This window comes from Pelobates fuscus, chromosome 5, assembly GCF_036172605.1.
Source record: "Pelobates fuscus isolate aPelFus1 chromosome 5, aPelFus1.pri, whole genome shotgun sequence".
NCBI lineage: Eukaryota > Metazoa > Chordata > Amphibia > Anura > Pelobatidae > Pelobates > Pelobates fuscus.
In genome coordinates this window covers 226,968,541-226,992,669 of record NC_086321.1, presented here as the reverse complement: position 1 = coordinate 226,992,669, position 24,129 = coordinate 226,968,541, and the positions used below count along the sequence as shown (strand labels likewise).

Here is a 24,129-nt window from a genome sequence, read left to right as displayed (position 1 = left end):
AAATAGAAGGGTTTCGGGTCTACCGTTTGAGTCATGCACGCTTAGATTTTCTCTCAGCACCCACATTCCAAATGCCTCTCTTGTCACGCCTATTTTCAACTTCGACAACTTTCTTGTGGCAAATAGAAGGGTTTCGGGTCTACCGTTTGAGTCATGCGCGCTTAGATTTTCTCTCAGCACCCACCTTTCAAATGCCTCTCTTGCCACGCCTACCTTTATTTATCCCCCTGTCAAACATTCCTGTCTGCTCAAGCGCTGGGATCTACTTGTTCCAGACAGATTCAGTGTCTTTCTGATCTAGAAACGTGCTTTGAGAAAATGCAAAGTCAATTTTCCCCTTGAAATGGATGTGAAGTCTGCATCATACACAAAGAGGAAGGAGACCTCCCGGATACCTTGAAACAGCTTATCAGCACTCAAGCAAGGGGTGAAGGTGTTGAAACTGACAATGATTTGCGGCAATTTGTGTGTAAGCCGGCAGAGGAGATTCAATTTACAAGCAGGTGAGCAGTGCAGCGCACAGTACTTTTCTGGTTGACAGGCAGTGCTACGTTTTCAATCACCTGAAAGTAGCTTTTCAATTGGACCATGTTAGCAGGCACGCACGCACGGAGCGCCGGCGGACGAGCTTTGCAAGAGCCCGGATAGCTCAGTCGGTAGAGCTTTTAATCTGAGGGTCCAGGGTTCAAGTCCCTGTTCGTGCGCTCCCATGGTTTTTAGTTCACCAATATTAAGAGGGGCTACCTGCAATTCTGTCGGCACTTAAGCGTTTGGTGCAAGTTAAGCCATGCTTCTACACAGAAAAGTGACATGGTATAATCTTAAAAAGTTCTGGTACAGGCAAATTGCTTTATGCACCAGTTCAATTTTACATTTAAGGCAAGAGTAGCAGAATGGAAAACATAGGTTATTTAGAGAACATTTCCAGTTTGGTTAATTTGACCGCAAATTTGAAATATACATTGAATTTTTACTATAGTGTTGGAGTCTATTTTCAACTTCGACAACTTTCTTGTGGCAAATAGAAGGGTTTCGGGTCTACCGTTTGAGTCATGCGCGCTTAGATTTTCTCTCAGCACCCACATTCCAAATGCCTCTCTTGCCACGCCTACCTTTATTTATCCCCCTGTCAAACATTCCTGTCTGCTCAAGCGCTGGGATCTACTTGTTCCAGACAGATTCAGTGTCTTTCTGATCTAGAAACGTGCTTTGAGAAAATGCAAAGTCAATTGTCCCCTTGAAATGGATGTGAAGTCAGCATCATACACAAAGACGAAGGAGACCTCCCGGATACCTTGAAACAGCTTATCAGCACTCAAGCAAGGGGTGAAGGTGTTGAAACTGACAATGATTTGCGGCAATTTGTGTGTAAGCCGGCAGAGGAGATTCAATTTACAAGCAGGTGTGCAGTTTAGCGCACAGTACTTTTCTGGTTGACAGGCAGTGCTACGTTTTCAATCACCTGAAAGTAGCTTTTCAATTGGACCATGTTAGCAGGCACGCATGGAGCGCCGGCGGACGAGCTTTGCAAGAGCCCGGATAGCTCAGTCGGTAGAGCATCAGACTTTTAATCTGAGGGTCCAGGGTTCAAGTCCCTGTTCGGGCGCTCCCATGGTTTTTAGTTCACCAATATTAAGAGGGGCTACCAGCAATTCTGTCGGCACTTAAGCGTGCAGGTTAAGCCATGCTTCTACACAGAAAAGTGACATGGTATAATCTTAAAAAGTTCTGGTACAGGCAAATTGCTTTATGCACCAGGTCAATTTTACATTTAAGGCAAGAGTAGCAGAATGGAAAACATAGGTTATTTAGAGAACATTTCCAGTTTGGCTAATTTGACCGCAAATTTGAAATATATATTGAATTTTTACTATAGTGTTGAAGTCTATTTTCAACTTCGACAACTTTCTTGTGGCAAATAGAAGGGTTTCGGGTCTACCGTTTGAGTCATGCACGCTTAGATTTTCTCTCAGCACCCACATTCCAAATGCCTCTCTTGCCACGCCTACCTTTATTTATCCCCCTGTCAAACATTCCTGTCTGCTCAAGCGCTGGGATCTACTTGTTCCAGACAGATTCAGTGTCTTTCTGATCTAGAAACGTGCTTTGAGAAAATGCAAAGTCAATTGTCCCCTTGAAATGGATGTGAAGTCAGCATCATACACAAAGAGGAAGGAGACCTCCCGGATACCTTGAAACAGCTTATCAGCACTCAAGCAAGGGGTGAAGGTGTTGAAACTGACAATGATTTGCGGCAATTTGTGTGTAAGCCGGCAGAGGAGATTCAATTTACATGCAGGTGAGCAGTGCAGCGCACAGTACTTTTCTGGTTGACAGGCAGTGCTACGTTTTCAATCACCTGAAAGTAGCTTTTCAATTGGACCATGTTAGCAGGCACACATGGAGCGCCGGCGGACGAGCTATGCAAGAGCCCAGATAGCTCAGTCGGTAGAGCATCAGACTTTTAATCTGAGGGTTTAGGGTTCAAGTCCCTGTTCGGGCGCTCCCATGGTTTTTAGTTCACCAATATTAAGAGGGGCTACCTGCAATTCTGTCGGCACTTAAGCGTTTGGTGCAGGTTAAGCCATGCTTCTACACAGAAAAGTGACATGGTATAATCTTAAAAAGTTCTGGTACAGGCAAATTGCTTTATGCACCAGGTCAATTTTACATTTAAGGCAAGAGTAGCAGAATGGAAAACATAGGTTATTTAGAGAACATTTCCAGTTTGGCTAATTTGACCGCAAATTTAAAATATACATTGAATTTTTACTATAGTGTTGGAGTCTATTTTCAACTTCGACAACTTTCTTGTGGCAAATAGAAGGGTTTCGGGTCTACCGTTTGAGTCATGCGCGCTTAGATTTTCTCTCAGCACCCACATTCCAAATGCCTCTCTTGCCACGCCTACCTTTATTTATCCCCCTGTCAAACATTCCTGTCTGCTCAAGCACTGGGATCTACTTGTTCCAGACAGATTCAGTGTCTTTCTGATCTAGAAACGTGCTTTAAGAAAATGCAAAGTCAATTGTCCCCTTGAAATGGATGTGAAGTCAGCATCATACACAAAGAGGAAGGAGACCTTCCGGATACCTTGAAACAGAAACTGACAATGATTTGCGGCAATTTGTGTGTAAGCCGGCAGAGGAGATTCAATTTACAAGCAGGTGAGCAGTTTAGCGCACAGTACTTTTCTGGTTGACAGGCAGTGCTACGTTTTCAATCACCTGAAAGTAGCTTTTCAATTGGACCATGTTAGCAGGCACGCACGGAGCGCCGGCGGATAAGCTTTGCAAGAGCCCGGATAGCTCAGTCGGTAGAGCATCAGACTTTTAATCTGAGGGTCCAGGGTTCAAGTCCCTGTTCGGGCGCTCCCATGGTTTTTAGTTCACCAATATTAAGAGGGGCTACCTACAATTCTGTCGGCACTTAAGCTTTTGGTGCAGGTTAAGCCATGCTTCTACACAGAAAAATGACATGGTATAATCTTAAAAAGTTATGGTACAGGCAAATTGCTTTATGCACCAGGTCAATTTTACATTTAAGGCAAGAGTAGCAGAATGGAAAACATAGGTTATTTAGAGAACATTTCCAGTTTGGCTAATTTGACCGCAAATTTGAAATATACATTGAATTTTTACTATAGTGTTGGAGTCTATTTTCAACTTCGACAACTTTCTTGTGGCAAATAGAAGGGTTTCGGGTCTACCGTTTGAGTCATGCACGCTTAGATTTTCTCTCAGCACCCACATTCCAAATGCCTCTCTTGTCACGCCTATTTTCAACTTCGACAACTTTCTTGTGGCAAATAGAAGGGTTTCGGGTCTACCGTTTGAGTCATGCGCGCTTAGATTTTCTCTCAGCACCCACCTTTCAAATGCCTCTCTTGCCACGCCTACCTTTATTTATCCCCCTGTCAAACATTCCTGTCTGCTCAAGCGCTGGGATCTACTTGTTCCAGACAGATTCAGTGTCTTTCTGATCTAGAAACGTGCTTTGAGAAAATGCAAAGTCAATTTTCCCCTTGAAATGGATGTGAAGTCTGCATCATACACAAAGAGGAAGGAGACCTCCCGGATACCTTGAAACAGCTTATCAGCACTCAAGCAAGGGGTGAAGGTGTTGAAACTGACAATGATTTGCGGCAATTTGTGTGTAAGCCGGCAGAGGAGATTCAATTTACAAGCAGGTGAGCAGTGCAGCGCACAGTACTTTTCTGGTTGACAGGCAGTGCTACGTTTTCAATCACCTGAAAGTAGCTTTTCAATTGGACCATGTTAGCAGGCACGCACGCACGGAGCGCCGGCGGACGAGCTTTGCAAGAGCCCGGATAGCTCAGTCGGTAGAGCTTTTAATCTGAGGGTCCAGGGTTCAAGTCCCTGTTCGTGCGCTCCCATGGTTTTTAGTTCACCAATATTAAGAGGGGCTACCTGCAATTCTGTCGGCACTTAAGCGTTTGGTGCAAGTTAAGCCATGCTTCTACACAGAAAAGTGACATGGTATAATCTTAAAAAGTTCTGGTACAGGCAAATTGCTTTATGCACCAGTTCAATTTTACATTTAAGGCAAGAGTAGCAGAATGGAAAACATAGGTTATTTAGAGAACATTTCCAGTTTGGTTAATTTGACCGCAAATTTGAAATATACATTGAATTTTTACTATAGTGTTGGAGTCTATTTTCAACTTCGACAACTTTCTTGTGGCAAATAGAAGGGTTTCGGGTCTACCGTTTGAGTCATGCGCGCTTAGATTTTCTCTCAGCACCCACATTCCAAATGCCTCTCTTGCCACGCCTACCTTTATTTATCCCCCTGTCAAACATTCCTGTCTGCTCAAGCGCTGGGATCTACTTGTTCCAGACAGATTCAGTGTCTTTCTGATCTAGAAACGTGCTTTGAGAAAATGCAAAGTCAATTGTCCCCTTGAAATGGATGTGAAGTCAGCATCATACACAAAGACGAAGGAGACCTCCCGGATACCTTGAAACAGCTTATCAGCACTCAAGCAAGGGGTGAAGGTGTTGAAACTGACAATGATTTGCGGCAATTTGTGTGTAAGCCGGCAGAGGAGATTCAATTTACAAGCAGGTGTGCAGTTTAGCGCACAGTACTTTTCTGGTTGACAGGCAGTGCTACGTTTTCAATCACCTGAAAGTAGCTTTTCAATTGGACCATGTTAGCAGGCACGCATGGAGCGCCGGCGGACGAGCTTTGCAAGAGCCCGGATAGCTCAGTCGGTAGAGCATCAGACTTTTAATCTGAGGGTCCAGGGTTCAAGTCCCTGTTCGGGCGCTCCCATGGTTTTTAGTTCACCAATATTAAGAGGGGCTACCAGCAATTCTGTCGGCACTTAAGCGTGCAGGTTAAGCCATGCTTCTACACAGAAAAGTGACATGGTATAATCTTAAAAAGTTCTGGTACAGGCAAATTGCTTTATGCACCAGGTCAATTTTACATTTAAGGCAAGAGTAGCAGAATGGAAAACATAGGTTATTTAGAGAACATTTCCAGTTTGGCTAATTTGACCGCAAATTTGAAATATACATTGAATTTTTACTATAGTGTTGGAGTCTATTTTCAACTTCGACAACTTTCTTGTGGCAAATAGAAGGGTTTCGGGTCTACCGTTTGAGTCATGCGCGCTTAGATTTTCTCTCAGCACCCACATTCCAAATGCCTCTCTTGCCACGCCTACCTTTATTTATCCCCCTGTCAAACATTCCTGTCTGCTCAAGCGCTGGGATCTACTTGTTCCAGACAGATTCAGTGTCTTTCTGATCTAGAAACGTGCTTTGAGAAAATGCAAAGTCAATTTTCCCCTTGAAATGGATGTGAAGTCAGCATCATACACAAAGAGGAAGGAGACCTCCCGGATACCTTGAAACAGCTTATCAGCACTCAAGCAAGGGGTGAAGGTGTTGAAACTGACAATGATTTGCGGCAATTTGTGTGTAAGCCGGCAGAGGAGATTCAATTTACATGCAGGTGAGCAGTGCAGCGCACAGTACTTTTCTGGTTGACAGGCAGTGCTACGTTTTCAATCACCTGAAAGTAGCTTTTCAATTGGACCATGTTAGCAGGCACGCACAGAGCGCCGGCGGACGAGCTTTGCAAGAGCCCGGATAGCTCAGTCGGTAGAGCATCAGACTTTTAATCTGAGGGTCCAGGGTTCAAGTCCCTGTTCGGGTGCTCCCATGGTTTTTAGTTCACCAATATTAAGAGGGGCTACCTGCAATTCTGTCGGCACTTAAGCGTTTGGTGCAGGTTAAGCCATGCTTCTACACAGAAAAGTGACATGGTATAATCTTAAAAAGTTCTGGTACAGGCAAATTGCTTTATGCACCAGGTCAATTTTACATTTAAGGCAAGAGTAGCAGAATGGAAAACATAGGTTATTTAGAGAACATTTCCAGTTTGGCTAATTTGACCGCAAATTTGAAATATACATTGAATTTTTACTATAGTGTTGGAGTCTATTTTCAACTTCGACAACTTTCTTGTGGCAAATAGAAGGGTTTCGGGTCTACCGTTTGAGTCATGCGCGCATAGATTTTCTCTCAGCACCCACATTCCAAATGCCTCTCTTGCCACGCCTACCTTTATTTATCCCCCTGTCAAACATTCCTGTCTGCTCAAGCGCTGGGATCTACTTGTTCCAGACAGATTCAGTGTCTTTCTGATCTAGAAACGTGCTTTGAGAAAATGCAAAGTCAATTGTCCCCTTGAAATGGATGTGAAGTCAGCATCATACACAAAGAGGAAGGAGACCTTCCGGATACCTTGAAACAGCTTATCAGCACTCAAGCAAGGGGTGAAGGTGTTGAAACTGACAATTATTTGCGGCAATTTGTGTGTAAGCCGGCAGAGGAGATTCAATTTACATGCAGGTGAGCAGTGCAGCGCACAGTACTTTTCTGGTTGACAGGCAGTGCTACGTTTTCAATCACCTGAAAGTAGCTTTTCAATTGGACCATGTTAGCAGGCACGCATGGAGCGCCGGCGGACGAGCTTTGCAAGAGCCCGGATAGCTCAGTCGGTAGAGCATCAGACTTTTAATCTGAGGGTCCAGGGTTCAAGTCCCTGTTTGGGCGCTCCCATGGTTTTTAGTTCACCAATATTAAGAGGGGCTACCAGCAATTCTGTCGGCACTTAAGCGTGCAGGTTAAGCCATGCTTCTACACAGAAAAGTGACATGGTATAATCTTAAAAAGTTCTGGTACAGGCAAATTGCTTTATGCACCAGGTCAATTTTACATTTAAGGCAAGAGTAGCAGAATGGAAAACATAGGTTATTTAGAGAACATTTCCAGTTTGGCTAATTTGACCGCAAATTTGAAATATATATTGAATTTTTACTATAGTGTTGAAGTCTATTTTCAACTTCGACAACTTTCTTGTGGCAAATAGAAGGGTTTCGGGTCTACCGTTTGAGTCATGCACGCTTAGATTTTCTCTCAGCACCCACATTCCAAATGCCTCTCTTGCCACGCCTACCTTTATTTATCCCCCTGTCAAACATTCCTGTCTGCTCAAGCGCTGGGATCTACTTGTTCCAGACAGATTCAGTGTCTTTCTGATCTAGAAACGTGCTTTGAGAAAATGCAAAGTCAATTGTCCCCTTGAAATGGATGTGAAGTCAGCATCATACACAAAGAGGAAGGAGACCTCCCGGATACCTTGAAACAGCTTATCAGCACTCAAGCAAGGGGTGAAGGTGTTGAAACTGACAATGATTTGCGGCAATTTGTGTGTAAGCCGGCAGAGGAGATTCAATTTACATGCAGGTGAGCAGTGCAGCGCACAGTACTTTTCTGGTTGACAGGCAGTGCTACGTTTTCAATCACCTGAAAGTAGCTTTTCAATTGGACCATGTTAGCAGGCACGCACGGAGCGCCGGCAGATGAGCTATGCAAGAGCCTGGATAGCTCAGTCGGTAGAGCATCAGACTTTTAATCTGAGGGTTTAGGGTTCAAGTCCCTGTTCGGGCGTTCCCATGGTTTTTAGTTCACCAATATTAAGAGGGGCTACCTGCAATTCTGTCGGCATTTAAGCGTTTGGTGCAGGTTAAGCCATGCTTCTACACAGAAAAGTGACATGGTATAATCTTAAAAAGTTCTGGTACAGGCAAATTGCTTTATGCACCAGGTCAATTTTACATTTAAGGCAAGAGTAGCAGAATGGAAAACATAGGTTATTTAGAGAACATTTCCAGTTTGGCTAATTTGACCGCAAATTTGAAATATACATTGAATTTTTACTATAGTGTTGGAGTCTATTTTCAACTTCGACAACTTTCTTGTGGCAAATAGAAGGGTTTCGGGTCTACCGTTTGAGTCATGCGCGCTTAGATTTTCTCTCAGCACCCACATTCCAAATGCCTCTCTTGCCACGCCTACCTTTATTTATCCCCCTGTCAAACATTCCTGTCTGCTCAAGCGCTGGGATCTACTTGTTCCAGACAGATTCAGTGTCTTTCTGATCTAGAAACGTGCTTTGAGAAAATGCAAAGTCAATTTTCCCCTTGAAATGGATGTGAAGTCAGCATCATACACAAAGAGGAAGGAGACCTCCCGGATACCTTGAAACAGCTTATCAGCACTCAAGCAAGGGGTGAAGGTGTTGAAACTGACAATGATTTGCGGCAATTTGTGTGTAAGCCGGCAGAGGAGATTCAATTTACATGCAGGTGAGCAGTGCAGCGCACAGTACTTTTCTGGTTGACAGGCAGTGCTACGTTTTCAATCACCTGAAAGTAGCTTTTCAATTGGACCATGTTAGCAGGCACGCACAGAGCGCCGGCGGATGAGCTTTGCAAGAGCCCGGATAGCTCAGTCGGTAGAGCATCAGACTTTTAATCTGAGGGTCCAGGGTTCAAGTCCCTGTTCGGGTGCTCCCATGGTTTTTAGTTCACCAATATTAAGAGCCCGGATAGCTCAGTCGGTAGAGCATCAGACTTTTAATCTGAGGGTCCAGGGTTCAAGTCCCTGTTCGGGCGCTCCCATGGTTTTTAGTTCACCAATATTAAGAGGGGCTACCTGCAATTCTGTCGGCACTTAAGCGTTTGGTGCAGGTTAAGCCATGCTTCTACACAGAAAAGTGACATGGTATAATCTTAAAAAGTTCTGGTACAGGCAAATTGCTTTATGCACCAGGTCAATTTTACATTTAAGGCAAGAGTAGCAGAATGGAAAACATAGGTTATTTAGAGAACATTTCCAGTTTGGCTAATTTGACCGCAAATTTGAAATATACATTGAATTTTTACTATAGTGTTGGAGTCTATTTTCAACTTCGACAACTTTCTTGTGGCAAATAGAAGGGTTTCGGGTCTACCGTTTGAGTCATGCGCGCTTAGATTTTCTCTCAGCACCCACATTCCAAATGCCTCTCTTGCCACGCCTACCTTTATTTATCCCCCTGTCAAACATTCCTGTCTGCTCAAGCGCTGGGATCTACTTGTTCCAGACAGATTCAGTGTCTTTCTGATCTAGAAACGTGCTTTGAGAAAATGCAAAGTCAATTGTCCCCTTGAAATGGATGTGAAGTCAGCATCATACACAAAGAGGAAGGAGACCTCCCGGATACCTTGAAACAGCTTATCAGCACTCAAGCAAGGGGTGAAGGTGTTGAAACTGACAATGATTTGCGGCAATTTGTGTGTAAGCCGGCAGAGGAGATTCAATTTACAAGCAGGTGAGCAGTGCAGCGCACAGTACTTTTCTGGTTGACAGGCAGTGCTACGTTTTCAATCACCTGAAAGTAGCTTTTCAATTGGACCATGTTAGCAGGCACGCACGGAGCGCCGGCGGACGAGCTTTGCAAGAGCCCGGATAGCTCAGTCGGTAGAGCATCAGACTTTTAATCTGAGGGTCCAGGGTTCAAGTCCCTGTTCGGGTGCTCCCATGGTTTTTAGTTCACCAATATTAAGAGGGGCTACCTGCAATTCTGTCGGCACTTAAGCGTTTGGTGCAGGTTAAGCCATGCTTCTACACAGAAAAGTGACATGGTATAATCTTAAAAAGTTCTGGTACAGGCAAATTGCTTTATGCACCAGGTCAATTTTACATTTAAGGCAAGAGTAGCAGAATGGAAAACATAGGTTATTTAGAGAACATTTCCACTTTGGCTAATTTGACCGCAAATTTGAAATATACATTGAATTTTTACTATAGTGTTGGAGTCTATTTTCAACTTCGCCAACATTCTTGTGGCAAATAGAAGGGTTGCGGGTCTACCGTTTGAGTCATGCGCGCTTAGATTTTCTCTCAGCACATTCCATATGCCTCTCTTGCCCCGCCTACTTTCTTGTGGCAAATAGAAGGGTCTACCGATTGACTCATGCGCGCTTAGATTTTCTCTCAGCACCCACATTCCAAATGCCTCTCTTGCCACGCCTACCTTTATTTATCCCCCTGTCAAACATTCCTGTCTGCTCAAGCGCTGGGATCTACTTGTTCCAGACAGATTCAGTGTCTTTCTGATCTAGAAGCCGGCAGAGGAGATTCAATTTACAAGTAGGTGAGCAGTGCAGTGCACAGTACTTTTCTGGTTGACAGGCAGTGCTACGTTTTCAATCAATGAAAGTAGCTTTTCAATTGGACCATGTTAGCAGGCACGCACGGAGCGCCGGCGGGGGTGCTTTTCAAGAGCCCGGATAGCTCAGTCGGTAGAGCATCAGACTTTTAATCTGAGGGTCCAGGGTTCAAGTCCCTGTTTGGGCGCTCCCATGGTTTTTAGTTCACCAATATTAAGAGGGGCTACCTGCAATTCTGTCGGCACTTAAGCGTTTGGTGCAGGTTAAGCCATGCTTCTACACAGAAAAGTGACATGGTATAATCTTAAAAAGTTCTGGTACAGGCAAATTGCTTTATGCACCAGGTCAATTTTACATTTAAGGCAAGAGTAGCAGAATGGAAAACATAGGTTATTTAGAGAACATTTCCAGTTTGGCTAATTTGACCGCAAATTTGAAATATACATTGAATTTTTACTATAGTGTTGGAGTCTATTTTCAACTTCGACAACTTTCTTGTGGCAAATAGAAGGGTTTCGGGTCTACCGTTTGAGTCATGCGCGCTTAGATTTTCTCTCAGCACCCACATTCCAAATGCCTCTCTTGCCACGCCTACCTTTATTTATCCCCCTGTCAAACATTCCTGTCTGCTCAAGCGCTGGGATCTACTTGTTCCAGACAGATTCAGTGTCTTTCTGATCTAGAAACGTGCTTTGAGAAAATGCAAAGTCAATTTTCCCCTTGAAATGGATGTGAAGTCAGCATCATACACAAAGAGGAAGGAGACCTCCCGGATACCTTGAAACAGCTTATCAGCACTCAAGCAAGGGGTGAAGGTGTTGAAACTGACAATGATTTGCCGCAATTTGTGTGTAAGCCGGCAGAGGAGATTCAATTTACATGCAGGTGAGCAGTGCAGCGCACAGTACTTTTCTGGTTGACAGGCAGTGCTACGTTTTCAATCACCTGAAAGTAGCTTTTCAATTGGACCATGTTAGCAGGCACGCACAGAGCGCCGGCGGACGAGCTTTGCAAGAGCCCGGATAGCTCAGTCGGTAGAGCATCAGACTTTTAATCTGAGGGTCCAGGGTTCAAGTCCCTGTTCGGGTGCTCCCATGGTTTTTAGTTCACCAATATTAAGAGGGGCTACCTGCAATTCTGTCGGCACTTAAGCGTTTGGTGCAGGTTAAGCCATGCTTCTACACAGAAAAGTGACATGGTATAATCTTAAAAAGTTCTGGTACAGGCAAATTGCTTTATGCACCAGGTCAATTTTACATTTAAGGCAAGAGTAGCAGAATGGAAAACATAGGTTATTTAGAGAACATTTCCAGTTTGGCTAATTTGACCGCAAATTTGAAATATACATTGAATTTTTACTATAGTGTTGGAGTCTATTTTCAACTTCGACAACTTTCTTGTGGCAAATAGAAGGGTTTCGGGTCTACCGTTTGAGTCATGCGCGCATAGATTTTCTCTCAGCACCCACATTCCAAATGCCTCTCTTGCCACGCCTACCTTTATTTATCCCCCTGTCAAACATTCCTGTCTGCTCAAGGGCTGGGATCTACTTGTTCCAGACAGATTCAGTGTCTTTCTGATCTAGAAACGTGCTTTGAGAAAATGCAAAGTCAATTGTCCCCTTGAAATGGATGTGAAGTCAGCATCATACACAAAGAGGAAGGAGACCTTCCGGATACCTTGAAACAGCTTATCAGCACTCAAGCAAGGGGTGAAGGTGTTGAAACTGACAATTATTTGCGGCAATTTGTGTGTAAGCCGGCAGAGGAGATTCAATTTACAAGCAGGTGAGCAGTGCAGCGCACAGTACTTTTCTGGTTGACAAGCAGTGCTACGTTTTCAATCACCTGAAAGTAGCTTTTCAATTGGACCATGTTAGCAGGCACGCATGGAACGCCGGCGGACGAGCTTTGCAAGAGCCCGGATAGCTCAGTCGGTAGAGCATCAGACTTTTAATCTGAGGGTCCAGGGTTCAAGTCCCTGTTCGGGCGCTCCCATGGTTTTTAGTTCACCAATATTAAGAGGGGCTATTCTGTCGGCACTTAAGCGTTTGGTGCAGGTTAAGCCATGCTTCTACACAGAAAAGTGACATGGTATAATCTTAAAAAGTTATGGTACAGGCAAATTGCTTTATGCACCAGGTCAATTTTACATTTAAGGCAAGAGTAGCAGAATGGAAAACATAGGTTATTTAGAGAACATTTCCAGTTTGGCTAATTTGACTGCAAATTTAAAATATACATTGAATTTTTACTATAGTGTTGGAGTCTATTTTCAACTTCGACAACTTTCTTGTGGCAAATAGAAGGGTTTCGGGTATACCGTTTGAGTCATGCGCGCTTAGATTTTCTCTCAGCACCCACATTCCAAATGCCTCTCTTGCCACGCCTACCTTTATTTATCCCCCTGTCAAACATTCCTGTCTGCTCAAGCGCTGGGATCTACTTGTTCCAGACAGATTCAGTGTCTTTCTGATCTAGAAACGTGCTTTAAGAAAATGCAAAGTCAATTGTCCCCTTGAAATGGATGTGAAGTCAGCATCATACACAAAGAGGAAGGAGACCTTCCGGATACCTTGAAACAGCTTATCAGCACTCAAGCAAGGGGTGAAGGTGTTGAAACTGACAATTATTTGCGGCAATTTGTGTGTAAGCCGGCAGAGGAGATTCAATTTACAAGCAGGTGAGCAGTGCAGCGCACAGTACTTTTCTGGTTGACAAGCAGTGCTACGTTTTCAATCACCTGAAAGTAGCTTTTCAATTGGACCATGTTAGCAGGCACGCATGGAACGCCGGCGGACGAGCTTTGCAAGAGCCCGGATAGCTCAGTCGGTAGAGCATCAGACTTTTAATCTGAGGGTCCAGGGTTCAAGTCCCTGTTCGGGCGCTCCCATGGTTTTTAGTTCACCAATATTAAGAGGGGCTATTCTGTCGGCACTTAAGCGTTTGGTGCAGGTTAAGCCATGCTTCTACACAGAAAAGTGACATGGTATAATCTTAAAAAGTTATGGTACAGGCAAATTGCTTTATGCACCAGGTCAATTTTACATTTAAGGCAAGAGTAGCAGAATGGAAAACATAGGTTATTTAGAGAACATTTCCAGTTTGGCTAATTTGACCGCAAATTTGAAATATACATTGAATTTTACTATAGTGTTGGAGTCTATTTTCAACTTCGACAACTTTCTTGTGGCAAATAGAAGGGTTTCGGGTCTACCGTTTGAGTCATGCACGCTTAGATTTTCTCTCAGCACCCACATTCCAAATGCCTCTCTTGTCACGCCTATTTTCAACTTCGACAACTTTCTTGTGGCAAATAGAAGGGTTTCGGGTCTACCGTTTGAGTCATGCGCGCTTAGATTTTCTCTCAGCACCCACATTTCAAATGCCTCTCTTGCCACGCCTACCTTTATTTATCCCCCTGTCAAACATTCCTGTCTGCTCAAGCGCTGGGATCTACTTGTTCCAGACAGATTCAGTGTCTTTCTGATCTAGAAACGTGCTTTGAGAAAATGCAAAGTCAATTTTCCCCTTGAAATGGATGTGAAGTCAGCATCATACACAAAGAGGAAGGAGACCTCCCGGATACCTTGAAACAGCTTATCAGCACTCAAGCAAGGGGTGAAGGTGTTGAAACTGACAATGATTTGCGGCAATTTGTGTGTAAGCCGGCAGAGGAGATTCAATTTACATGCAGGTGAGCAGTGCAGCGCACAGTACTTTTCTGGTTGACAGGCAGTGCTACGTTTTCAATCACCTGAAAGTAGCTTTTCAATTGGACCATGTTAGCAGGCACGCACAGAGCGCCGGCGGACGAGCTTTGCAAGAGCCCGGATAGCTCAGTCGGTAGAGCATCAGACTTTTAATCTGAGGGTCCAGGGTTCAAGTCCCTGTTCGGGTGCTCCCATGGTTTTTTGTTCACCAATATTAAGAGGGGCTACCTGCAATTCTGTCGGCACTTAAGCGTTTGGTGCAGGTTAAGCCATGCTTCTACACAGAAAAGTGACATGGTATAATCTTAAAAAGTTCTGGTACAGGCAAATTGCTTTATGCACCAGGTCAATTTTACATTTAAGGCAAGAGTAGCAGAATGGAAAACATAGGTTATTTAGAGAACATTTCCAGTTTGGCTAATTTGACCGCAAATTTGAAATATACATTGAATTTTTACTATAGTGTTGGAGTCTATTTTCAACTTCGACAACTTTCTTGTGGCAAATAGAAGGGTTTCGGGTCTACCGTTTGAGTCATGCGCGCATAGATTTTCTCTCAGCACCCACATTCCAAATGCCTCTCTTGCCACGCCTACCTTTATTTATCCCCCTGTCAAACATTCCTGTCTGCTCAAGGGCTGGGATCTACTTGTTCCAGACAGATTCAGTGTCTTTCTGATCTAGAAACGTGCTTTGAGAAAATGCAAAGTCAATTGTCCCCTTGAAATGGATGTGAAGTCAGCATCATACACAAAGAGGAAGGAGACCTTCCGGATACCTTGAAACAGCTTATCAGCACTCAAGCAAGGGGTGAAGGTGTTGAAACTGACAATTATTTGCGGCAATTTGTGTGTAAGCCGGCAGAGGAGATTCAATTTACAAGCAGGTGAGCAGTGCAGCGCACAGTACTTTTCTGGTTGACAAGCAGTGCTACGTTTTCAATCACCTGAAAGTAGCTTTTCAATTGGACCATGTTAGCAGGCACGCATGGAACGCCGGCGGACGAGCTTTGCAAGAGCCCGGATAGCTCAGTCGGTAGAGCATCAGACTTTTAATCTGAGGGTCCAGGGTTCAAGTCCCTGTTCGGGCGCTCCCATGGTTTTTAGTTCACCAATATTAAGAGGGGCTATTCTGTCGGCACTTAAGCGTTTGGTGCAGGTTAAGCCATGCTTCTACACAGAAAAGTGACATGGTATAATCTTAAAAAGTTATGGTACAGGCAAATTGCTTTATGCACCAGGTCAATTTTACATTTAAGGCAAGAGTAGCAGAATGGAAAACATAGGTTATTTAGAGAACATTTCCAGTTTGGCTAATTTGACTGCAAATTTAAAATATACATTGAATTTTTACTATAGTGTTGGAGTCTATTTTCAACTTCGACAACTTTCTTGTGGCAAATAGAAGGGTTTCGGGTCTACCGTTTGAGTCATGCGCGCTTAGATTTTCTCTCAGCACCCACATTCCAAATGCCTCTCTTGCCACGCCTACCTTTATTTATCCCCCTGTCAAACATTCCTGTCTGCTCAAGCGCTGGGATCTACTTGTTCCAGACAGATTCAGTGTCTTTCTGATCTAGAAACGTGCTTTAAGAAAATGCAAAGTCAATTGTCCCCTTGAAATGGATGTGAAGTCAGCATCATACACAAAGAGGAAGGAGACCTTCCGGATACCTTGAAACAGAAACTGACAATGATTTGCGGCAATTTGTGTGTAAGCCGGCAGAGGAGATTCAATTTACAAGCAGGTGAGCAGTTTAGCGCACAGTACTTTTCTGGTTGACAGGCAGTGCTACGTTTTCAATCACCTGAAAGTAGCTTTTCAATTGGACCATGTTAGCAGGCACGCACGGAGCGCCGGCGGACAAGCTTTGCAAGAGCCCGGATAGCTCAGTCGGTAGAGCATCAGACTTTTAATCTGAGGGTCCAGGGTTCAAGTCCCTGTTCGGGCGCTCCCGTGGTTTTTAGTTCACCAATATTAAGAGGGGCTACCTACAATTCTGTCGGCACTTAAGCGTTTGGTGCAGGTTAAGCCATGCTTCTACACAGAAAAATTACATGGTATAATCTTAAAAAGTTATGGTACAGGCAAATTGCTTTATGCACCAGGTCAATTTTACATTTAAGGCAAGAGTAGCAGAATGGAAAACATAGGTTATTTAGAGAACATTTCCAGTTTGGCTAATTTGACCGCAAATTTGAAATATACATTGAATTTTTACTATAGTGTTGGAGTCTATTTTCAACTTCGACAACTTTCTTGTGGCAAATAGAAGGGTTTCGGGTCTACCGTTTGAGTCATGCACGCTTAGATTTTCTCTCAGCACCCACATTCCAAATGCCTCTCTTGTCACGCCTATTTTCAACTTCGACAACTTTCTTGTGGCAAATAGAAGGGTTTCGGGTCTACCGTTTGAGTCATGCGCGCTTAGATTTTCTCTCAGCACCCACATTTCAAATGCCTCTCTTGCCACGCCTACCTTTATTTATCCCCCTGTCAAACATTCCTGTCTGCTCAAGCGCTGGGATCTACTTGTTCCAGACAGATTCAGTGTCTTTCTGATCTAGAAACGTGCTTTGAGAAAATGCAAAGTCAATTTTCCCCTTGAAATGGATGTGAAGTCTGCATCATACACAAAGAGGAAGGAGACCTCCCGGATACCTTGAAACAGCTTATCAGCACTCAAGCAAGGGGTGAAGGTGTTGAAACTGACAATGATTTGCGGCAATTTGTGTGTAAGCCGGCAGAGGAGATTCAATTTACAAGCAGGTGAGCAGTGCAGCGCACAGTACTTTTCTGGTTGACAGGCAGTGCTACGTTTTCAATCACCTGAAAGTAGCTTTTCAATTGGACCATGTTAGCAGGCACGCACGCACAGAGCGCCGGCGGACAAGCTTTGCAAGAGCCCGGATAGCTCAGTCGGTAGAGCATCAGACTTTTAATCTGAGGGTCCAGGGTTCAAGTCCCTGTTCGGGCGCTCCCATGGTTTTTAGTTCACCAATATTAAGAGGGGCTACCTGCAATTCTGTCGGCACTTAAGCGTTTGGTGCAGGTTAAGCCATGCTTCTACACAGAAAAGTGACATGGTATAATCTTAAAAAGTTCTGGTACAGGCAAATTGCTTTATGCACCAGGTCAATTTTACATTTAAGGCAAGAGTAGCAGAATGGAAAACATAGGTTATTTAGAGAACATTTCCAGTTTGGCTAATTTGACCGCAAATTTGAAATATACATTGAATTTTTACTATAGTGTTGGAGTCTATTTTCAACTTCGACAACTTTCTTGTGGCAAATAGAAGGGTTTCGGGTCTACCGTTTGAGTCATGCGCGCTTAGATTTTCTCTCAGCACCCACATTCCAAATGCCTCTCTTGCCACGCCTACCTTTATTTATCCCCCTGTCAAACATTCCTGTCTGCTCAAGCGCTGGGATCTACTTGTTCCAGACAGATTCAGTGTCTTTCTGATCTAGAAACGTGCTTTGAGAAAATGCAAAGTCAATTTTCCCCTTGAAATGGATGTGAAGTCAGCATCATACACAAAGAGGAAGGAGACCTTCCGGATACCTTGAAACAGAAACTGACAATGATTTGCGGCAATTTGTGTGTAAGCCGGCAGAGGAGATTCAATTTACAAGCAGGTGAGCAGTTTAGCGCACAGTACTTTTCTGGTTGACAGGCAGTGCTACGTTTTCAATCACCTGAAAGTAGCTTTTCAATTGGACCATGTTAGCAGGCACGCACGGAGCGCCGGCGGACAAGCTTTGCAAGAGCCCGGATAGCTCAGTCGGTAGAGCATCAGACTTTTAATCTGAGGGTCCAGGGTTCAAGTCCCTGTTCGGGCGCTCCCATGGTTTTTAGTTCACCAATATTAAGAGGGGCTACCTACAATTCTGTCGGCACTTAAGCGTTTGGTGCAGGTTAAGCCATGCTTCTACACAGAAAAATGACATGGTATAATCTTAAAAAGTTATGGTACAGGCAAATTGCTTTATGCACCAGGTCAATTTTACATTTAAGGCAAGAGTAGCAGAATGGAAAACATAGGTTATTTAGAGAACATTTCCAGTTTGGCTAATTTGACCGCAAATTTGAAATATACATTGAATTTTTACTATAGTGTTGGAGTCTATTTTCAACTTCGACAACTTTCTTGTGGCAAATAGAAGGGTTGCGGGTCTACCGTTTGAGTCATGCGCGCTTAGATTTTCTCTCAGCACATTCCATATGCCTCTCTTGCCACGCCTACTTTCTTGTGGCAAATAGAAGGGTCTACCGATTGACTCATGCGCGCTTAGATTTTCTCTCAGCACCCACATTCCAAATGCCTCTCTTGCCACGCCTACCTTTATTTATCCCCCTGTCAAACATTCCTGTCTGCTCAAGCGCTGGGATCTACTTGTTCCAGACAGATTCAGTGTCTTTCTGATCTAGAAGCCGGCAGAGGAGATTCAATTTACAAGTAGGTGAGCAGTGCAGTGCACAGTACTTTTCTGGTTGACAGGCAGTGCTACGTTTTCAATCAATGAAAGTAGCTTTTCAATTGGACCATGTTAGCAGGCACGCACGGAGCGCCGGCACGCACGGAGCGCCGGCACGCACGGAGCGCCGGCACGCACGGAGCGCCGGCACGCACGGAGCGCCGGCACGCACGGAGCACCGGCACGCACGGAGCGCCGGCGGGGGTGCTTTTCAAGAGCCCGGATAGCTCAGTCGGTAGAGCATCAGACTTTTAATCTGAGGGTCCAGGGTTCAAGTCCCTGTTCGGGCGCTCCCATGGTTTTTAGTTCACCAATATTAAGAGGGGCTACCTGCAATTCTGTCGGCACTTAAGCGTTTGGTGCAGGTTAAGCCATGCTTCTACACAGAAAAGTGACATGGTATAATCTTAAAAAGTTCTGGTACAGGCAAATTGCTTTATGCACCAGGTCAATTTTACATTTAAGGCAAGAGTAGCAGAATGGAAAACATAGGTTATTTAGAGAACATTTCCAGTTTGGCTAATTTGACCGCAAATTTGAAATATACATTGAATTTTTACTATAGTGTTGGAGTCTATTTTCAACTTCGACAACTTTCTTGTGGCAAATAGAAGGGTTTCGGGTCTACCGTTTGAGTCATGCGCGCTTAGATTTTCTCTCAGCACCCACATTCCAAATGCCTCTCTTGCCACGCCTACCTTTATTTATCCCCCTGTCAAACATTCCTGTCTGCTCAAGCGCTGGGATCTACTTGTTCCAGACAGATTCAGTGTCTTTCTGATCTAGAAACGTGCTTTGAGAAAATGCAAAGTCAATTTTCCCCTTGAAATGGATGTGAAGTCAGCATCATACACAAAGAGGAAGGAGACCTCCCGGATACCTTGAAACAGCTTATCAGCACTCAAGCAAGGGGTGAAGGTGTTGAAACTGACAATGATTTGCGGCAATTTGTGTGTAAGCCGGCAGAGGAGATTCAATTTACATGCAGGTGAGCAGTGCAGCGCACAGTACTTTTCTGGTTGACAGGCAGTGCTACGTTTTCAATCACCTGAAAGTAGCTTTTCAATTGGACCATGTTAGCAGGCACGCACAGAGCGCCGGCGGACGAGCTTTGCAAGAGCCCGGATAGCTCAGTCGGTAGAGCATCAGACTTTTAATCTGAGGGTCCAGGGTTCAAGTCCCTGTTCGGGCGCTCCCATGGTTTTTAGTTCACCAATATTAAGAGGGGCTACCTGCAATTCTGTCGGCACTTAAGCGTTTGGTGCAGGTTAAGCCATGCTTCTACACAGAAAAGTGACATGGTATAATCTTAAAAAGTTCTGGTACAGGCAAATTGCTTTATGCACCAGGTCAATTTTACATTTAAAGCAAGAGTAGCAGAATGGAAAACATAGGTTATTTAGAGAACATTTCCAGTTTGGCTCATTTGACCGCAAATTTGAAATATACATTGAATTTTTACTATAGTGTTGGAGTCTATTTTCAACTTCGACAACTTTCTTGTGGCAAATAGAAGGGTTTCGGGTCTACCGTTTGAGTCATGCGCGCTTAGATTTTCTCTCAGCACCCACATTCCAAATGCCTCTCTTGCCACGCCTACCTTTATTTATCCCCCTGTCAAACATTCCTGTCTGCTCAAGCGCTGGGATCTACTTGTTCCAGACAGATTCAGTGTCTTTCTGATCTAGAAACGTGCTTTGAGAAAATGCAAAGTCAATTTTCCCCTTGAAATGGATGTGAAGTCAGCATCATACACAAAGAGGAAGGAGACCTTCCGGATACCTTGAAACAGAAACTGACAATGATTTGCGGCAATTTGTGTGTAAGCCGGCAGAGGAGATTCAATTTACAAGCAGGTTTGCAGTGCAGCGCACAGTACTTTTCTGGTTGACAGGCAGTGCTACGTTTTCAATCACCTGAAAGTAGCTTTTCAATTGGACCATGTTAGCAGGCACGCACGGAGCGCCGGCGAACAAGCTTTGCAAGAGCCCGGATAGCTCAGTTGGTAGAGCATCAGACTTTTAATCTGAGGGTCCAGGGTTCAAGTCCCTGTTCGGGCGCTCCCATGGTTTTTAGTTCACTAACATTAAGAGGGGCTACCTGCAATTCTGTCGGCACTTAAGCGTTTGGTGCAGGTTAAGCCATGCTTCTACACAGAAAAGTGATATGGTATAATCTTAAAAAGTTCTGGTACAGGCAAATTGCTTTATGCACCAGGTCAATTTTGCATTTAAGGCAAGAGTAGCAGAATGGAAAACATAGGTTATTTAGAGAACATTTCCAGTTTGGCTAATTTGACCGCAAATTTGAAATATACATTGAATTTTTACTATAGTGTTGGAGTCTATTTTCAACTTCGACAACTTTCTTGTGGCAAATAGAAGGGTTTCGGGTCTACCGTTTGAGTCATGCGCGCTTAGATTTTCTCTCAGCACCCACATTCCAAATGCCTCTCTTGCCACGCCTACCTTTATTTATCCCCCTGTCAAACATTCCTGTCTGCTCAAGCGCTGGGATCTACTTGTTCCAGACAGATTCAGTGTCTTTCTGATCTAGAAACGTGCTTTGAGAAAATGCAAAGTCAATTTTCCCCTTGAAATGGATGTGAAGTCAGCATCATACACAAAGAGGAAGGAGACCTTCCGGATACCTTGAAACAGAAACTGACAATGATTTGCGGCAATTTGTGTGTAAGCCGGCAGAGGAGATTCAATTTACAAGCAGGTGAGCAGTTTAGCGCACAGTACTTTTCTGGTTGACAGGCAGTGCTACGTTTTCAATCACCTGAAAGTAGCTTTTCAATTGGACCATGTTAGCAGGCACGCACGGAGCGCCGGCGGACAAGCTTTGCAAGAGCCCGGATAGCTCAGTCGGTAGAGCATCAGACTTTTAATCTGAGGGTCCAGGGTTCAAGTCCCTGTTCGGGCGCTCCCATGGTTTTTAGTTCACCAATATTAAGAGGGGCTACGTACAATTCTGTCGGCACTTAAGCGTTTGGTGCAGGTTAAGCCATGCTTCTACACAGAAAAATGACATGGTATAATCTTAAAAAGTTATGGTACAGGCAAATTGCTTTATGCACCAGGTCAATTTTACATTTAAGGCAAGAGTAGCAGAATGGAAAACATAGGTTATTTAGAGAACATTTCCAGTTTGGCTAATTTGACCGCAAATTTGAAATATACATTGAATTTTTACTATAGTGTTGGAGTCTATTTTCAACTTCGACAACTTTCTTGTGGCAAATAGAAGGGTTGCGGGTCTACCGTTTGAGTCATGCGCGCTTAGATTTTCTCTCAGCACATTCCATATGCCTCTCTTGCCACGCCTACTTTCTTGTGGCAAATAGAAGGGTCTACCGATTGACTCATGCGCGCTTAGATTTTCTCTCAGCACCCACATTCCAAATGCCTCTCTTGCCACGCCTACCTTTATTTATCCCCCTGTCAAACATTCCTGTCTGCTCAAGCGCTGGGATCTACTTGTTCCAGACAGATTCAGTGTCTTTCTGATCTAGAAGCCGGCAGAGGAGATTCAATTTACAAGTAGGTGAGCAGTGCAGTGCACAGTACTTTTCTGGTTGACAGGCAGTGCTACGTTTTCAATCAATGAAAGTAGCTTTTCAATTGGACCATGTTAGCAGGCACGCACGGAGCGCCGGCACGCACGGAGCGCCGGCACGCACGGAGCGCCGGCACGCACGGAGCGCCGGCACGCACGGAGCGCCGGCACGCACGGAGCGCCGGCACGCACGGAGCGCCGGCACGCACGGAGCACCGGCACGCACGGAGCGCCGGCGGGGGTGCTTTTCAAGAGCCCGGATAGCTCAGTCGGTAGAGCATCAGACTTTTAATCTGAGGGTCCAGGGTTCAAGTCCCTGTTCGGGCGCTCCCATGGTTTTTAGTTCACCAATATTAAGAGGGGCTACCTGCAATTCTGTCGGCACTTAAGCGTTTGGTGCAGGTTAAGCCATGCTTCTACACAGAAAAGTGACATGGTATAATCTTAAAAAGTTCTGGTACAGGCAAATTGCTTTATGCACCAGGTCAATTTTACATTTAAGGCAAGAGTAGCAGAATGGAAAACATAGGTTATTTAGAGAACATTTCCAGTTTGGCTAATTTGACCGCAAATTTGAAATATACATTGAATTTTTACTATAGTGTTGGAGTCTATTTTCAACTTCGACAACTTTCTTGTGGCAAATAGAAGGGTTTCGGGTCTACCGTTTGAGTCATGCGCGCTTAGATTTTCTCTCAGCACCCACATTCCAAATGCCTCTCTTGCCACGCCTACCTTTATTTATCCCCCTGTCAAACATTCCTGTCTGCTCAAGCGCTGGGATCTACTTGTTCCAGACAGATTCAGTGTCTTTCTGATCTAGAAACGTGCTTTGAGAAAATGCAAAGTCAATTTTCCCCTTGAAATGGATGTGAAGTCAGCATCATACACAAAGAGGAAGGAGACCTCCCGGATACCTTGAAACAGCTTATCAGCACTCAAGCAAGGGGTGAAGGTGTTGAAACTGACAATGATTTGCGGCAATTTGTGTGTAAGCCGGCAGAGGAGATTCAATTTACATGCAGGTGAGCAGTGCAGCGCACAGTACTTTTCTGGTTGACAGGCAGTGCTACGTTTTCAATCACCTGAAAGTAGCTTTTCAATTGGACCATGTTAGCAGGCACGCACAGAGCGCCGGCGGACGAGCTTTGCAAGAGCCCGGATAGCTCAGTCGGTAGAGCATCAGACTTTTAATCTGAGGGTCCAGGGTTCAAGTCCCTGTTCGGGCGCTCCCATGGTTTTTAGTTCACCAATATTAAGAGGGGCTACCTGCAATTCTGTCGGCACTTAAGCGTTTGGTGCAGGTTAAGCCATGCTTCTACACAGAAAAGTGACATGGTATAATCTTAAAAAGTTCTGGTACAGGCAAATTGCTTTATGCACCAGGTCAATTTTACATTTAAAGCAAGAGTAGCAGAATGGAAAACATAGGTTATTTAGAGAACATTTCCAGTTTGGCTCATTTGACCGCAAATTTGAAATATACATTGAATTTTTACTATAGTGTTGGAGTCTATTTTCAACTTCGACAACTTTCTTGTGGCAAATAGAAGGGTTTCGGGTCTACCGTTTGAGTCATGCGCGCTTAGATTTTCTCTCAGCACCCACATTCCAAATGCCTCTCTTGCCACGCCTACCTTTATTTATCCCCCTGTCAAACATTCCTGTCTGCTCAAGCGCTGGGATCTACTTGTTCCAGACAGATTCAGTGTCTTTCTGATCTAGAAACGTGCTTTGAGAAAATGCAAAGTCAATTTTCCCCTTGAAATGGATGTGAAGTCAGCATCATACACAAAGAGGAAGGAGACCTTCCGGATACCTTGAAACAGAAACTGACAATG

At 44.3% G+C, this 24,129-nt stretch overlaps 23 non-coding genes across 23 annotated transcripts; all 23 read left to right on the top strand.

Annotated features, from left to right (window-relative positions):
• The first annotated feature begins 1,533 nt into the window (after positions 1-1,533).
• Positions 1,534-1,606, top strand: TRNAK-UUU (transfer RNA lysine (anticodon UUU)). Its single transcript has one exon. It is a non-coding gene; the product is annotated as a tRNA-Lys (tRNA).
• Positions 1,607-3,298: 1,692 nt separating this feature from the next.
• On the top strand, positions 3,299-3,371 carry TRNAK-UUU (transfer RNA lysine (anticodon UUU)). Its single transcript has one exon. It is a non-coding gene; the product is annotated as a tRNA-Lys (tRNA).
• A 1,848-nt stretch (positions 3,372-5,219) lies between these two features.
• Positions 5,220-5,292, top strand: TRNAK-UUU (transfer RNA lysine (anticodon UUU)). Its single transcript has one exon. It is a non-coding gene; the product is annotated as a tRNA-Lys (tRNA).
• Positions 5,293-6,116: 824 nt separating this feature from the next.
• TRNAK-UUU (transfer RNA lysine (anticodon UUU)) lies at positions 6,117-6,189 on the top strand. Its single transcript has one exon. It is a non-coding gene; the product is annotated as a tRNA-Lys (tRNA).
• Positions 6,190-7,018: 829 nt separating this feature from the next.
• Positions 7,019-7,091, top strand: TRNAK-UUU (transfer RNA lysine (anticodon UUU)). Its single transcript has one exon. It is a non-coding gene; the product is annotated as a tRNA-Lys (tRNA).
• A 1,726-nt stretch (positions 7,092-8,817) lies between these two features.
• Positions 8,818-8,890, top strand: TRNAK-UUU (transfer RNA lysine (anticodon UUU)). The gene has a single exon. It is a non-coding gene; the product is annotated as a tRNA-Lys (tRNA).
• Positions 8,891-8,922: 32 nt separating this feature from the next.
• TRNAK-UUU (transfer RNA lysine (anticodon UUU)) lies at positions 8,923-8,995 on the top strand. Its single transcript has one exon. It is a non-coding gene; the product is annotated as a tRNA-Lys (tRNA).
• Positions 8,996-9,824: 829 nt separating this feature from the next.
• On the top strand, positions 9,825-9,897 carry TRNAK-UUU (transfer RNA lysine (anticodon UUU)). Its single transcript has one exon. It is a non-coding gene; the product is annotated as a tRNA-Lys (tRNA).
• Positions 9,898-10,648: 751 nt separating this feature from the next.
• Positions 10,649-10,721, top strand: TRNAK-UUU (transfer RNA lysine (anticodon UUU)). The gene has a single exon. It is a non-coding gene; the product is annotated as a tRNA-Lys (tRNA).
• An 829-nt stretch (positions 10,722-11,550) lies between these two features.
• Positions 11,551-11,623, top strand: TRNAK-UUU (transfer RNA lysine (anticodon UUU)). Its single transcript has one exon. It is a non-coding gene; the product is annotated as a tRNA-Lys (tRNA).
• Positions 11,624-12,452: 829 nt separating this feature from the next.
• Positions 12,453-12,525, top strand: TRNAK-UUU (transfer RNA lysine (anticodon UUU)). The gene has a single exon. It is a non-coding gene; the product is annotated as a tRNA-Lys (tRNA).
• An 822-nt stretch (positions 12,526-13,347) lies between these two features.
• On the top strand, positions 13,348-13,420 carry TRNAK-UUU (transfer RNA lysine (anticodon UUU)). Its single transcript has one exon. It is a non-coding gene; the product is annotated as a tRNA-Lys (tRNA).
• Positions 13,421-14,361: 941 nt separating this feature from the next.
• Positions 14,362-14,434, top strand: TRNAK-UUU (transfer RNA lysine (anticodon UUU)). Its single transcript has one exon. It is a non-coding gene; the product is annotated as a tRNA-Lys (tRNA).
• An 829-nt stretch (positions 14,435-15,263) lies between these two features.
• On the top strand, positions 15,264-15,336 carry TRNAK-UUU (transfer RNA lysine (anticodon UUU)). Its single transcript has one exon. It is a non-coding gene; the product is annotated as a tRNA-Lys (tRNA).
• A 788-nt stretch (positions 15,337-16,124) lies between these two features.
• TRNAK-UUU (transfer RNA lysine (anticodon UUU)) lies at positions 16,125-16,197 on the top strand. Its single transcript has one exon. It is a non-coding gene; the product is annotated as a tRNA-Lys (tRNA).
• Positions 16,198-17,150: 953 nt separating this feature from the next.
• Positions 17,151-17,223, top strand: TRNAK-UUU (transfer RNA lysine (anticodon UUU)). The gene has a single exon. It is a non-coding gene; the product is annotated as a tRNA-Lys (tRNA).
• A 795-nt stretch (positions 17,224-18,018) lies between these two features.
• TRNAK-UUU (transfer RNA lysine (anticodon UUU)) lies at positions 18,019-18,091 on the top strand. The gene has a single exon. It is a non-coding gene; the product is annotated as a tRNA-Lys (tRNA).
• Positions 18,092-18,944: 853 nt separating this feature from the next.
• TRNAK-UUU (transfer RNA lysine (anticodon UUU)) lies at positions 18,945-19,017 on the top strand. The gene has a single exon. It is a non-coding gene; the product is annotated as a tRNA-Lys (tRNA).
• Positions 19,018-19,846: 829 nt separating this feature from the next.
• TRNAK-UUU (transfer RNA lysine (anticodon UUU)) lies at positions 19,847-19,919 on the top strand. Its single transcript has one exon. It is a non-coding gene; the product is annotated as a tRNA-Lys (tRNA).
• A 795-nt stretch (positions 19,920-20,714) lies between these two features.
• Positions 20,715-20,787, top strand: TRNAK-UUU (transfer RNA lysine (anticodon UUU)). The gene has a single exon. It is a non-coding gene; the product is annotated as a tRNA-Lys (tRNA).
• A 795-nt stretch (positions 20,788-21,582) lies between these two features.
• Positions 21,583-21,655, top strand: TRNAK-UUU (transfer RNA lysine (anticodon UUU)). The gene has a single exon. It is a non-coding gene; the product is annotated as a tRNA-Lys (tRNA).
• An 887-nt stretch (positions 21,656-22,542) lies between these two features.
• On the top strand, positions 22,543-22,615 carry TRNAK-UUU (transfer RNA lysine (anticodon UUU)). The gene has a single exon. It is a non-coding gene; the product is annotated as a tRNA-Lys (tRNA).
• Positions 22,616-23,444: 829 nt separating this feature from the next.
• Positions 23,445-23,517, top strand: TRNAK-UUU (transfer RNA lysine (anticodon UUU)). Its single transcript has one exon. It is a non-coding gene; the product is annotated as a tRNA-Lys (tRNA).
• Positions 23,518-24,129: the final 612 nt, after the last annotated feature.